This window comes from Anomalospiza imberbis, unplaced genomic scaffold (assembly GCF_031753505.1).
Source record: "Anomalospiza imberbis isolate Cuckoo-Finch-1a 21T00152 unplaced genomic scaffold, ASM3175350v1 scaffold_47, whole genome shotgun sequence".
In the NCBI taxonomy this organism is placed as follows: Eukaryota; Metazoa; Chordata; class Aves; order Passeriformes; family Viduidae; genus Anomalospiza; species Anomalospiza imberbis.
In genome coordinates, this window is record NW_027100078.1 from 668234 (window position 1) to 680381 (window position 12148).

General features: G+C 48.9%; 2 pseudogenes; one reads left to right on the top strand and one right to left on the bottom strand.

Moving 5' to 3' along the window:
* The window catches only part of LOC137466906 (zinc finger protein 850-like), an 807951-nt pseudogene that overhangs the window by 614055 nt on the left and 181748 nt on the right, over positions 1 to 12148 (bottom strand).
* LOC137466908 (zinc finger protein 850-like) overlaps positions 1 to 12148 on the top strand; it is a 743182-nt pseudogene that overhangs the window by 604985 nt on the left and 126049 nt on the right.

Below are 12148 nucleotides of genomic sequence, written 5' to 3' on the forward strand. Positions count from 1 at the left end.
TTGCACAAGCCTTTCTACTCCCCAGAAATCACAAGGAACAGCTTCCTCTCAACCCTATAGCAATGTGGGCACAGGTTTTGGGACCTAATAGGCCTACCATCGAGTGCGGCCTGTCCTGCAAAGGGGAGAAGACCCACCGACTAGGTCTCCTGGACTCGGGCGCTGACGTAAGTCTTGTGGCACGTTCAGAATGGCCAGCAAACTGGGAACTGGAACCCGTACTAGGTATGATTTCAGGGATTGGTGGTGCCACAGCTTCCATGCGAAGCAAGCACAACATCCTCGTCGAAGGACCTGAAGGCAAGCTGGCTACTGTCCGTCCATTTGTGGTAAGGGCCCCCGTCACCCTTTGGGGAAGGGATGTTCTATCCCAATGGGGAGCCTCTCTACAAATTCCCAGTCGGGATTTCTAATTGGGGCCACTGAGGAGCGCGTACTACCAGACACCCCTCAGATCACCTGGAAATGCCAGACCCCGATCTGGAAAGAACAGTGGCCCCTGCCTAAAGTAAAACTACGCGCACTACAAGCCCTCGTAGAGGAGCAGCTTGCCAAAGGTCACATCGTCGAGACCACCAGCCCTTGGAACACCCCCGTCTTTGTACTGCGAAAGCCTGGAACGGACAGGTGGAGGCTCCTCCAGGACCTGCGTAAAATCAATGAGGTAATTGAAGACATGGGCCCTCTTCAGCCTGGACTGCCTTCACCATCAATGTTGCCTCGAGACTGGTCACTTGCCATCATAGATATTAAGGACTGTTTCTTTAGCATCCCACTGCACCCCCAGGACGCTCCACGGTTTGCTTTTTCAGTCCCCTCTCTTAACAGAGAGGCTCCACTCAAAAGGTATCATTGGCTTTTTCTTCCCCAAGGTCTCAAGGTCTCGCCTACTATATGCCAATGGTATGTTTCTCGTGTTTTGTCTCCCGTTCGGAGCCTATTTCCAGAGGCAATTATTTACCACTATATGGACGATATCTTGATTTGTGCATCAGACAAAGCCTACCTGGACAAAGCAGTTACAAAGACTATTGAAATCATCGAAAAAGCAGGGTTCGAGATCCGGGAGGACAAAATACAGTACACCAACCCATGGACTTATCTTGGATTCCTGATCCGGGAGAGGACCATCGTACCCCAGCAGCTCGTCATCCGAGACGACCCAAAAACTCTGAGAGACTTACATAGCCTGTGTGGATCTATCAATTGGGTACGTCCTTTGCTAGGAATTACAACAGAGGACCTCGCTCCACTGTTCAACCTTCTCCGTGGCAGCAGAGACCTGGACTCTCCACGCACTCTGACAGCAGAAGCCCGAGATGCCATCACCAAAGTACAAGAAGCCCTATCTTCACACCAAGCCCATCGCTTCGAGCCCAGCCTGCCTTTCCAGCTCGTCATCCTGGGAAAAGCACCTCGGTTCCATGGACTGATTTTCCAGTGGGATACTCAGCTTCGAGACCCTTTGTTGATACTTGAGTGGATCTTTACAAATAACCAACTTACAAAGACAATTACCACCTTCCAAGAAATTATGGCACATTTAATAAAAAAGGCCAGAACTCACCTCCGTTCTCTCGCAGGGTGTGAGTTCACATGCATACACTTGCCACTAACCAGTGGAGACCTGGAGCATTTGCTTCAGAATAATGAAAATCTCCAGTATGCCCTAGATAGCTATACAGGCCAAATTTCTACCCATATCCCAAAACATAAGCTTTTTAATATAACCTTTAATCTGACCCCAAAATTAGTACAAAGTAGAACACCTCTCAAAGCTCTAACAGTCTTTACAGACGGCTCAGGGTCATCCCACAAGTCTGTAATGACATGGAGAGACCCTAAGACTCAAAAATGGGAATCTGATGTCCAAATTGTGGAAGGGTCTCCACAGATTGCAGAGTTAGCAGCCGTTGTCAGAGCCTTTGAGAAATTCAAAGATGAACCTTTTAATCTCATTACAGATTCCTCATATGTAGCAGGTATAGCTATGAGGGCAGAACAAGCCCTTCTAAAAGATGTTCCCAATCCAAAGTTACACCAATTGATTTCTGCATTAATACGCTTAATCTCCCACAGAAAACAACCTTACTATGTAATGCATGTGAGGTCACACACTGACCTCCCAGGTTTCATTGCAGAAGGGAACAGGAAAGCAGATGCATTGGCCATGGCAATAGGGACTGCCAACATCCCAGACATCTTTGCCCAGGCAAAGTTGTCACATGCATTTTATCACCAAAATGTGCCTGCCCTGATCAGAATGTTTAAGCTCTCAAAAGATCAGGCCAAAGCTATTGTTGCTACCTGCCCAAACTGCCAAAGCTACCAGATACCATCTGTGGGAACAGGAGTCAACCCCCGAGGACTCAACAGCTGCCAGCTGTGGCAAACAGATGTCACTCACTTCCCACCTTTTGGAAGGTCAAAGTATGTACACGTGTCAGTTGACACATTTTCTGGAGCAGTGTTTGCATCATCTCATCCAGGAGAAACTGCACAGCACGCCATAAAGCATTTCCTCCTTGCCTTTGCTACCCTGGGAGTACCAAAACAGATCAAAACAGATAATGGACCTGCTTATGCCTCTCGTAAGTTAAAGGACTTCTTCAGTGAGTGGGGAATAGAACACAAGAAAGGCATACCTGCAAATCCCACAGGACAATCCATCATAGAGAGGACACATCAAACCCTCAAAAGAGTCCTCAACCAGCAGCGAAGTGAAACAAAAATCATATCTCCAGTTGAAAGACTCTGCAAAGCTCTCTATGTCATCAACTTCCTAAATGGCACAACATCAGAACCTGATCCTCCAGTGCTTCGCCACTTTGCAAATACCACCCAAGCAAAGCTCGCTGAGAAACCACCGGTGCTAGTGAAGGACCCAGAGACTCATCAAATCTCAGGGCCTTTCCAGTTAATTACTTGGGGTAGAGGATATGCGTGTGTTTCACTACCATCAGGCCCAAGGTGGTACCCAGGAAAACACATAAAACCATACCTAGGCACTACAAACACTACTCAGTCAGACACGGACAAGAGTTCCTCTGAACCGGATACAGGACCGCCTCAAAACCAGACAAGTTCTGCCTGGAGACGAAGACGTCGCAGAATAACCACATACCTGAGAAAAAACCGACACATCACACGACAGCAGAAGAAACAGAAAAGATGAATAACATTCTGCTGCATTAATCAAGCTATAAGCCAGACATAGCTTAAACACAAAATCGTTCTCTAAATTACATGTTATTATCTGTTTTAAAAAATTTTCCCCTAAAAACCCCTATAATTCCCTTTCCCAACTCTTACTAAAAACCCTTAACCTCACACCTGCTTACCCATCCCTTGCTTACATTACAAAAAAGGGGGGGGAAGGAACAGAGAAAAGGAATGAGGGAAAAAACCCTAACCCCCTCCTCCCATCATAAAAGATAACAAATTTTGCTTATATTCCCTATCAGAAGTCTTATCCCTGTCCAGAAATGAAAACTGGTGCTCTCTTCACCTCTGCTTGGATGCTCTTCACCATACCATATGCCTGCAGCTGGATTAGCCCACAGCCTAGCCATAATGTTTGGGTAACCTTAGCAAAAACATTGAATCAGGATAACCTGTGCTTATCCATGGGCAGCGTTGATAACCCACTTTCCACATGCCTAGTAGGAATTCCTTTCGTAGCAGATGACTGGCCTGTCTATAACTCAGAGCTCCTCCGCACCACAGGTAAGAGACCCAACCCGGTAGATACTTGGGATGAATGGACAAAAATGTTACCTAATGCCCTAGATGAACCCCAAGAATTGGACTTGCTGGGGTCCACCAAAGCAACATACTGCGTCAAATTTTACTATAGACGCCCAAAAAATAATGGCCCAGGAATTAACCAGCCAAAAAACACATACAGAAAAGATATATCACCTATTGACAAAGCCTATAACTATCCTGATTGGTGCAATTACACCACTCGAGTGTTATCTGTGTCCTCTCTCCATCCCAAAGTACTACCCAAAGGAATGTTTCTCATCTGTGGTGACCGAGTATGGGCTGGGATCCCCTCACACCTTCAGGGAGGTCCCTGTAGCCTTGGGAAACTTTCTACCCTCACACCAAATATTACCTTGTTGCATAATTGGAAAAAAGAAAGGGAGGAAAATCGCCACAAAAGATCCTATACGGAATTTGATGAAAATTGTGATCCCAGATTATACAATTGGAATAAACCAAAAAGAATCGCTGTCTCCCTATTCTTACCATGGGTAGCTGCAGCTAAGGCCCTTGGTGAAATAAATCACCTAGGCTGCTGGCTTAGTAAGCAAGCCAACGCTACATCTGCCGCCCTGAGTGATCTTTTAAAGGATGAGGAAACCACAAGACATGCATCTCTCCAGAACCGCGCAGCGATTGACTTCTTGCTGCTCGCCCATGGACACGGATGCCAGGACTTCGAAGGGATGTGCTGCTTCAATCTCTCGTCACGCTCAGAATCCATCCATGCAAACATCCAAAAAATGAAAGAACTTGTGAAGGATGTGAAAATAGAAAAGAACCCAGACTGGGTCAATGACCTTTTTGGTAAATGGGGGTTAACTGGATGGATTGCATCCCTGGTTAAGGGAATTATTTTGATTTTCATTGTAATTGTCATTGTATTACTTATGTTCTCATGCCTTGTCCATTGTTTTAAAAGAACCATTAGGAATGCCTTTTTATTAAATACAGAAAGTGGAGTTGTTGCAGCAGATAGGCCTGCTAGGCCCCTCTGGAGATTAGCTGCCTAAGGGTAGAGAAAATGCATAGTCATGCTGACTAGCAAAAGAACCCCTTTTCCCGCGCCTCAGACCCTCTGTTATCTTCCTGTAAGACAATAGGTCAATTTGTACCCTGACCCACACCATTGGACCATTTCTCAAAACCCCTGTACCCTATAAAAACCCCTCAGTTTCCCTAGCTCGTTGGAAGAAAGCTGTCCCTGAACCCTTCACGGAAGATGAAATAAAGATCCTCCGGTGGAACCTCACACAGCGCTCCCCGTCTCTCTCTCCCTGCGTCTGCCCGAGGCACCCCAGCAAGCCTATGAGCTGAAATCACTTCTAAAAGAGCTGAACACTGCTTAAGAGCTGCATATCACTACAACAGCTTGCTGGGGCTAGCCTGTGCCTGGGAGCTCTGCCAAAGGTGCTTGGGCAGGAGGGTGTGCAGATACCCTTCTCACCCTAGAACACCAAGGCAGCCGGACCAACTGAGCCTGACCGGGAACAAAAACAATACGCAGGTACCTGCAGCCATCCCCAGCTGGGCTGGGCCTGCTGTCACCGCTCAGCCGAGCACCGCGCTTGGAGCATTCCGTGGAACATCCCTGGCTTCCTGCCCTTCTCCTACAACTGGTTTGCAAATTCATCAAGAGGATTCGGGAGGAAGAGACCAGCACCATGGGCACAGGGCTCAGAGCATATTGACACATCTTCAAAACCAAGACCTGTGCTGCCCTGCTGGATATGCGCGTAGGGGAGGGGTTTTCCAATCCAAAGGAAGTAAGCAGCCTGTGGCCAGGATTTCATCCTCCCAGGAATTGCTTGGCCTCCCAAGCCATGCCTGCTGGTCACTGGAAGCCTTTGAGGCCATGGCAGTGTGGTGGCAAGGGAAGCACTTCTCTGGGGAAGCTGGGGACATTCCTCCCTCTGGCAGCTTTCCAAGTCTCCCCGTGCCTTCGCCAGGTTCCTGCCATGGTGAGGTACATCCACCAGTGGCTCATGGCCAGTCAGTTTGCTGAGCACAGGCTGAACAGGGCCCTGCTGGATCTCACTGAAGAACAGCCTGCTGATGTAGTAATGTGTCCTGGTTTTGGGCAAATTTGGGAGAAAACCTCCAGAAGGAGCCCCCAGAAAGCAAACCCCCACAGCCCCTTGCTCACCTGGCTCGGGAAGAATTTCCTCAGAGAGTAGTGGAAACAACCTGTTTATTGAGCAGGCAAAGCATTCCCAAGCACAAAAAATGAACAACACCAGATGACAAATAGTCTTTCTACGCTCTAAAGAGGTGACAAATTCAGAAAGTCTCTCCTGGGAGGAGTTGCCCAGTTATCAGTCTCCGGTGCTGGGGATGGCTGCTGCAGGTCACAAAATGCTGGCTCTCGGTGTTTCTTGGTGTTTCCCAGGTCCCAATCCTGAGCAGGTTCAAATGGTATTCAGGAAAGGGAAAGAAAAAAAACAGTCCAGGGAAAAAACTGGATTGCCTAGCTAAACTAACTAATAAGCAAAAGCAAGGGCAAAAGCAAAAAGCAGGAGCAAGAGCAAAGTGAAAGCAAGCAAGCCAGCAAGCAAGCAAGAAAGCAAGCAAGCCCTAACCTCTCCTAGACACAGACTCTGGGGAGAGGTGAGCCGGCTGGTAACAAGACAAAACAAACCTTCACTTTTTGGAGCCAGTCCTGAAGGCACAGAACATAACATCAAGCATAAACAGAACACACGATTGGGGATACAAGCACCATAACGTCACCCTAGGACATTCCACCCCTTATCTCCATATCATCAACATACTACCAAACATCATGTAAAAACTTCATCAAGTTAAAACTTCCATCTTTCACTTACTCAGACACATTTCCTTCCATCTCACTTGCTCAAACCTTTGACACACATTTCCTTCTATATCACTTGCTCAAACCTTCAACACTTACACATTTCCTTCTGTCTCATGTCTGTGTGGTTTAATGTAAAGACAGTGGCAGTAACATCCAACTAACAGTGTTATTTGCAGATGAGATCTCCCTGAGGCACGCATCATGTTCTTCCATATTTCTGCATTATTCACCATGTACAACCTGGTCCCTGAGCAAAGACAATCCCACAAATGGGTTTGTCTGTACTCGAGGCAGAATTGATCCACACTGTCTTCCCTAACAAACCTCTGATATGTGCCACTGGGATTTTATCTACCTGGATCAGAACAGCATATAAAAAGGAGCAGTTCCAAACATATGGCACATTATGCCAATCAGCCTTCTGATGAGCCTGTGACATTTCTTACTCAACAGTGACATTGCAGTGGTGGCCACCAGGCCGGCTTGCCAAGGGAGGCTTCTGGCCATGCCCTGCAAGCAGCTGCTGCTGCCAAGGCACCTTTGGTGCCTCAGGCTCTCCCTGGCACAGCTCCCAGCACGGCACTCTGCCCTTGTGCCCGAGGCCTTCCCTGTGCTGGGGCTGGCCTGGGGCTTTTCCTGCAGCGGGACCTGCCCTGCTCCTGGCACAGGAAAGGCAGTTCCTGCTGGAGCAGGAGGCTCTGCCTGCGGTGGGCTCAAACCACTCCAGCAAGGCCCTGGTGATGTCAAAATTGCTTCCTAGAGCAGAATAGTCTATAATTGGTATAGCTCCTATATTGAGGAGTAAATAACTATATTTTAAATTTTATTCTGTGTTGTAAATAGACAGTTTTATCTAATAATGATCAGAATCAATCATAGCTGTATTTATACAGATTTATCTGGTATTCCATCGTTAATCTTTTGGGACAAATTGCATTAAGTTTCAATTCCACCTGTCCAATCTGCAGGGTCGGGATGGGATCCAGCCGCTGCCAGTCCCTTCTATTAGAAGGAATTCTAGAAATCTAGGGGTCCTGCAGGGGTTTGAGGATCTGTGTTGGCTGTTGGGGGACATTTCTCCACCTCATGACTCAGCAGGAGTTTCTCCAGTAAGGAAATAAAGCTTTTGCCTGAAGCTCCCACTCTGCCCATGACAGGAACCCCTGTGAGTGCCCGTGACATCCCGGCTCTTTGGCAGCCTGGGGACTCCTGGGATGTCACTGTGGAGCCCCTGTGAGTGCCTGTGACAGATCGGTGCCTTTGCAGCCCAAGGTCCCCTGGGATGTCACCATGGGATGGCTGTGACTGCCTCTGACCACACAGTTCTTTCCCATCCCTAGAAACCCCTGGGAGGTCTCCATGGAGCCCCTGTCTCTGTCTGTGACATTCCAGCTCTTGAACAGCCTGGAGACTCTTGGAAAGTCCCCATGGAACCCCTCTGAGGGCCTGTGACAAATCTGATCCTTAGCAGGCAATCATCACCAGGAGCCCCTGTTGCTGTGGTCAGTTTCCATGGCAACCATCACTAGCCCCCTGTTGCTATTGCCAGTCCTTTGGCAGCTCTGTGGAGACTCCATGTCAGGGGTGTTTGCCATGGACACCAGCCTCTGGGCAAAAACCTTTTCCTGAGATCCAACCTCAGCCTGCCCCGTCTCAGCTGCAGCCGTTCCCTCCACTCCTGTCCCTGGGCACCAGAGTGAAGAGGTTCCCACAGCCCCAGCCAGGGATCCACTCCCAAGGCTGTTGCCGTGGCCATCAGGGTGGGGACCAGCTGGGATGCTCGGTTTCCAAGGGCTGGGGTTCAGGAATGGGATTCCCCAATTTCCTACTCCTGCTAAAACCGCACTGCCCCTCGCTGCCCTCCCACCTCCCATCGAAAGCACAAAAGGCAAAGATCCTGGGCTGGGTTAAGAACAATTTACTGGGAACAGCAGCGAAATAAGGAACAAACAGGAACAGAAATAATACTGATAACAGAAGTGATAAGAAGAACTATTTACAGGGAAAACTCCAACACCGCTGACTGGCTCTTCCTGGCCATGTATTTCCGCCTTCCTGGAAAGGACACCCTTCTCCTCAGGGACAGAGAGAGAGAGAGAGAGTCCCTTTCGCCCCTGGCAATGTACCTGAGATGGGAGTGAATGTAATGACAGGGCCATGGCCAGACCCTCATGTTCTTCAATCCCACACCATGTCATTGGCAGGGGCAGGAAAAGGGAAAGATCTCTTCCCAGCATGGATCACAGTGAATGTGGATCACCAGGGCTCTTCCCAACATGGGTTCTCCCATGGGAGATGAAGCTGGAGCAGTGCACAAAGCTCCTCCTGCAGTTGGGGCCCTCGCAGGGCTTTCCTTACTGGTGCCTCCGTTGGTGTCTGGTCAAGTGAGAGCTCTGAGTGAAGCTCTTCCCACACTGGGGACACTTGTAGGGCCTCTCCCTGGTGTGGATGCGCCGGTGGGTGACGAGGTGGGAGTTGTGCTTGAAGCCCTTCCTGCAGTCAGGGCAGCGGAAGGGCCTCTCCTCTGTGTGAATCCGCTGGTGCAGGAGGAGATGTGAGCTGGTTGGAAACCTCTTCTTACACTCGGGACACTCATATGGCTTCTCCCCAGTGTGGATCATTTGGTGGACGATCAGATGGGGCTTCTGGCTGAACCCCTTCCCACATTCCCCACACTTGTATGGCCTTTCTCCAGTGTGGATCCTCTGGTGGCAGATCAAGTGGGACTTCTGGCTGAAGCTCTTTCCACATTCCCCACACTCATAGGGCCGTTCCCTGGTGTGGATCCTCTGGTGCTGTATCAGGCTGAAGCTCTGGCTGAAGCTCATCTCACATTCCCCACATTCGTAGGGCCTCTCTCTGGTGTGGATGCGACGGTGTCTGACAAGTGTGGAGTTGTGCTTGAAGCCCTTCCCGCAGTCGGGGCAGCGGAAGGGCCTCTCCTCAGTGTGAATCCGCTGATGTACAAGGAGACTGGAGCTGGTTGGAAACCTTTTCTGACACTTGGGACACTCGTAGGGTCTCTCCCCAGTGTGGATGCGTTGATGGATGATGAGGTTGGATCTGTAGCTGAAGCCCTTCCCACACTCCCCACACTCATACGGCCATTCTCCGGTGTGGATCATCTGGTGGCAGATCAGGTGGCAGCTCTGTCTGAAGTTCTTCCCACACTGCAAGCACTTGTAGGGCTTCTCCCCATGGTGAAGCTGCTCATGCACCACCAGCTCCGAGCTCTGGCTAAAGCTCTGTCCACCTTCCTGGCACAGGTTGGGTATTTATTCCTCAGAGCACCCTGGGCTGGGTTTGCAGCCCCTCCTCCTGTGGGATCTCCTGGGCTTTTCCTCCCCGTTGGATTCCTGCGCCATGGAGCCGGTCAAAACGGCCTCTGCCACGAGGTTCTGCTGTGGGGATTTGTCTTTCCTGGTCTCCATCCTCAGCTTTTTGTCTGGGGGAGGAAGGACAAGGAGAGGATGGGATTTGCCTTCGTGCCATAGGGAAGGGGAAGGAGATCCCCCCAGTGCGTCCCCGGCAGGACGGCATTGACAGAGAGGTTGTCCTGCAACCAGGGGCTGTGCTGGGCTGGGAGATGGAGCAGGAGAGAGGGGGAAAGGGGCAGTGACTTCCTCCTCACCTGCCTGGGTTTCCAGGGGCTCCTTCCCCTTCCTCGTAGCCTTCTCCTCCATCTGGCAAAGGTCTGGGAATGGGAAATTCTGTTTTGGGAGGAAAACAAGGGATGAGCACATTGAGTTTTGTACTGGTTTGAAGGCAAACCAGTGGAGACTCTTAGCCAGAATGACAATTGAATAAAAAAAAAATCAATATCAAGGCAATGAACAGAAACACTGGCTTAATCTGACAGAGTCAGGATATAAGCTGACACCCCGTTGGTCAGGGTGGTGGTAGCCGTCTGATGAAATGGAGGCTCCAGCCCTGTTGGAGTGATGAACGTGATTCTGTCAAAGCAGTGATCCTGCAGAAGGGATCACCTGATGGGTCTTGCTCTGAAGGTCCAGTGGTGGTTACGGAGCTCTTGTCCCCTGGGAATCCAGTAGGCAAGGTGGTCCTGGTGTTGCAAGGGTGAGATTATATCCAGGTAGGAATGCTTGGTTCCTCCCCCTGGGCGGAGCATCCCACAATGGGATGATGTAATTTTATCAGTCCTGCAGTGGCACTCAATGGCCCATTAACAGAAGATAGCCCCTGGAGGGCGTTATCAGGGCTGAGTCATGGAAGAGATAAAGAACACTGCCCCACCTGTTTATCACAGTTCATGAAGATGGTGACTGAAAACATACTTTGGGTTACATCTTACATTGCACCCTGAAACAGTGAGGCAATCCCTGCTCGGGGTGGGGGGTGAACACCACCCCCCTTTCCCAAACTGGCTTAGGTGTAAAACCCCCACCCTGGGAAGGCCCCACACACAGGGGACAATGTCACACTTGCCCCACCTCAGGGGAGGTCTCTGTCCCTGTCACTCCCTTGCTCTCCCCCCTCTTCTCTTTCTTTCCATCTCTCTCTCTACCTCACATTTACTGTTCAATAAAATCCACTTGGGATTTGGTCTCGTTAGCACCTTAATTGGGGCAGAGGCACCTCTCTAACAATTTTATTAACCAGATTGAGACATTATTTTGGCGCAGTGAGTTCAGGGCATTGATGTCTGACCCCAAGTGCCTTTGACAACAGCATGGTTCCCTCCTCTCAGGCGGTTCTGGCTCTTTCTGGAGGAACTCTTGGACACCTGGAGGCAGCTTCTTCTGTGTGACTTTTGGGAGAACATATAAGGAAAATGGCTGTTGTGGGTGGCCAGTGTAAAGAAAATATTTTGTTGTCCTTCCTAGAAATGTTTGTTAAAATCACTGGAGGAAAGGGAGCAAATGATACCAGCAAGACTGACAAGGGTCATTCACCCCAAGGTGAGGAACACAAGGCTGCCAAAAGTCCTAGTGATTTACTAAAGAAATATGGATATTGATCTAGTACCTATATCCAACTGTGACGGGCAAAAACTATCTAACCGTTTAAAGTTAGAAAGTGTATGTTTATTACAATGCCAGGCAGCGTGCAGAATAGCTCTCAAATACACACTGCACCTTTCAAATAATTACAGAGTCCTTTTATCCATACAAGTATTGAATACCCAAAATGCAAATACATATTCATAATTTTGGTACATCCCATTCCTTACTTCATATGCTAATCATTTCAAAAGCTATTAAACATGTGTAGTTTGTTCCTTGAAATGGGTCGGTGGTCCCTTTCATGGGGAGGGGTCCCAAAATGAGGACGTAAATGAAGTCTTCCTCATTCTGACCTTTCTACCTTTTCAATGCAAATATGACAAATGAACCTTGGTAGAGCTCCCATTCCCTGTCTTCAATTGGTTTCACAACAGAGGAGGCCCACAACTGTCTTATGTTCCTAAAAGCTATTTGTCAGTTTCTATATTCTTCATTATAAACCCAGCTAACTAAACATCGTGTTGACAAGCAATCAATTATTAGTTAACTACTAACTGTTAACTTTATCAAGGCCTACTCATTTGTTTTAATTAACTCTAGT